Genomic DNA, 2,960 nt, shown 5'->3' with positions numbered 1-2,960 from the left:
CAAAACCAGAGAAGGATCCAATCCAAAAAGAGAACTACAGGCCAATCTCCTAGATGAATAGAGATGCAAAAACTTCATTAAGATACTGTCAGACAGAATGGCAAGTCATCAAGAAGATTATACTCTATTACCAAGTAGGATTTATCCCAGGGATGCAGGGAAGGTTCTTCATACAAAAAGCAGTAAATGCAATGCACCATATTAACAGAAAAAAAAAGACAAAAAAGACCATGATCATTTCAATAGAAACAGAAAAACTATTTATACAAATATGTAGCAATAAAAACTTTTTTAAAAAAAGAACTAGATCAATCTTTCTAATGAACAGATGCAGAAATCTTCAATAAGGTGATTACAAGCAGAATGCAACAAATTGTCAAGAAGATCATACACTATGACCAAGTAGACTTCATCCTTGGGATGCAAGGATGGTTCAACATGTGGAAAACAATAAATGTAACTCATAACTTAAATTGATGCAAGAACAAAAATCACATGATCATCTCAAGATGCGAAAAAAGCTTCTGACAAAAATCCAACATCTATTCATAGTTAAAATCCTGAAGAAAATATGTATAGAAACACTATATCTCAAACTGATAAAAGCTATTTCTGACAAATGTATTGCCAATATCATATTAAATGGGGAAAAAACTGAAAGCATTTCCTGTAAAATCAGTCTAAGACAAGAATATCAACTGATCAGTCCTGTTCCACATAGTACTCAAAACTTTTGTGAGCAGACATCACTGGTTTGGTCAGGTGCAGAGAAAGGGATGCCATGGATGACCTAGGATTAAGTTCCGAATACAATTGGAGTAAATAAACAGTGGATTCAACTTCAGGATCTGAGGCTGAGGGAATTCCACCATGAGGATAACACACATTTTCTGAAGCAGTCATTTGCAGCTAAACAACAGGAGGGCATTTGGAGTCTAAAGAACTGAAAGATAAGCAGAAATCTACAGTTGTTACCTCTCCAAATATTGCTTTGTTCTTACAAATGTTTTAACTAGCGTGACCCTAACCTCTTTGGAATTTCCCAAGAGTAAACAGCTTTGACACTGTAAAGCACAGATGAACTGGACCTTGGCATTGAAAAGAGGTGTTCTGCAATTATTTTTTTCTTATTTAAAGGGTAGACTTTTAAAGAGGGAATCTGAAAAATGACACGAACAAAGAGGAAAAATAAAGTGTGCTCTGGAGTAAGATGCACACACCACCTTGTGAAGGCATCAAACAGTGGTACAGAAGGTGGCTACCTATTTTTGGAATGGGCATTGCATTCCAGTCTGAAAGAAAGTCTGCTTCCAGACTCTATGTCTGGAATAATGTTGGAAGCTCAACAGGTGTCACGAGGGTTGGCTTTTGGTCTTCTTTCATATGTGCACCCTGTTTTTGGTTTGTATGGGTCTCTACTTCCTGCCATCATTTATGCCATATTTGGAATGAGATATCATGTTGCCACAAGCACCTTTGTCTTGATATCTTTAATATCAGCCAATGCTGTGGAACAGCTGGTTCCTCAAAGTGGCCAGAACCTCACCATGCTAAATAATTCAAGTCTGCTTAGCTTGTCTGACTTCAAGTTACAAAGGATCTGCATTGCTGTGGCAGTATCCTCCTTGGGAGGGGTGACTCAGGTGGTCATGTTTGTGTTACAACTGGGCAGTGCCACATTCCTGCTTATGTAGCCTGTGATCACAGCAATGATTACCAGCGCTGCCATGCATGTGGCAACTTTGCAAGTCTAATATCTCTTGGGAATAAAAATTCCATTTATATCTGGACCTCACAGATTTCTTTACATTTATGCATGTCTTTGAACTTCAAGTCCGTCTGACTGGAAGCACTGCTGTTACCTTTGCTGAACATCATGGTTCTTGTTCTTGTTAAAGAACTGAATGGAGTGTTGAAAAGGAAAATTAAAGTTGTTCTTCCTCTCGAACAACTTTTGATTATTGCAACGTCATTTGCTTGTTATTGTCTCAAAATGGAAAACACACATGGATTAGAAGTAGTTGGTCATATTCCAGAAGGAACCCCTTCACCAAGACCTTCCCTGGTGCACATCCTCTCTGCAGTAATCATCAAAGCTTCTGGAGTTGCTCTCCTTTTATTTTAAAGAGAATTTTAAAAATAACAAAATAACAACAACATAGACAAAAACAAAACAACACAAAAACAATAAAAATGATATAGGGTTTCAAAACAAAATGATAGCCTGTAATCCCAGCACTCAGGAGGCTGGGGCAGGAGGATCGCCATGAATTTGAGGCCAGTCTGGGCTACATAGTGGGTTCAAGACCAGTCTGAACTATGTAGGAAGACCCTGTCTTTAAAAAAAAAAAAAACACAAAACAATAAAGTGAAAACAGAAACAGATGATGAGACAATGCACCAGGTGAAAATCATCTCAATAGTCAACCCACTTGTTTTCCTGAATACAAAGAAATTTTATACTGATTTAAAGAACATAATCCAAAGGGAAAATGCCAGCAACCATCCATTTGGTAATGTAAGCAAATGTGAACAAAACACATTATTCAGTTCTCTATCCAATGGTAGCTAGAGTGGAGATGTTTTACAATTTTGTGTTACTGAGAAATGACCTTTAATCCTGGATTGCTGTGGGTGTGACTATTTCTGACTATTTTTTGACTATTCTGGAATCTCCATGCTTGTTGACGTTTACATGGACCATAAAGACATGAATATGGATATATCATTAGTCAACTGTACAGATTCCCTGATAAAACCAATGAAGCACTATAGAAATCTAGACTCAGAGACAAATTTTTTCAATCAGTATCTGTTGCAGTATGTAGTATCTACTCAAAGAAGAGATGGAACAAATTCAGTGACCACAGTGAAGACTGAGATCCTTTCATTGAAGTACAGATCTTGTCTGTAGGAACCACCTTGAAAAGTGCAATATACTGGCACTTTGCATAACTTTT

General features: G+C 37.3%; 1 pseudogene; it reads left to right on the top strand.

Annotated features, from left to right (window-relative positions):
- Positions 1–328: 328 nt before the first annotated feature.
- LOC102006657 lies at positions 329–2,125 on the top strand (annotated as a pseudogene).
- The last annotated feature ends 835 nt before the right edge of the window (positions 2,126–2,960 follow it).

The sequence above is a fragment of the Chinchilla lanigera genome, unplaced genomic scaffold (assembly GCF_000276665.1).
Source record: "Chinchilla lanigera isolate Chin_1 unplaced genomic scaffold, ChiLan1.0 scaffold00073, whole genome shotgun sequence".
NCBI classification, from domain to species: Eukaryota; Metazoa; Chordata; class Mammalia; order Rodentia; family Chinchillidae; genus Chinchilla; species Chinchilla lanigera.
The sequence above is the reverse complement of the archived record's forward strand: the minus strand, read 5'-3'. Positions and strand labels throughout refer to the sequence as shown.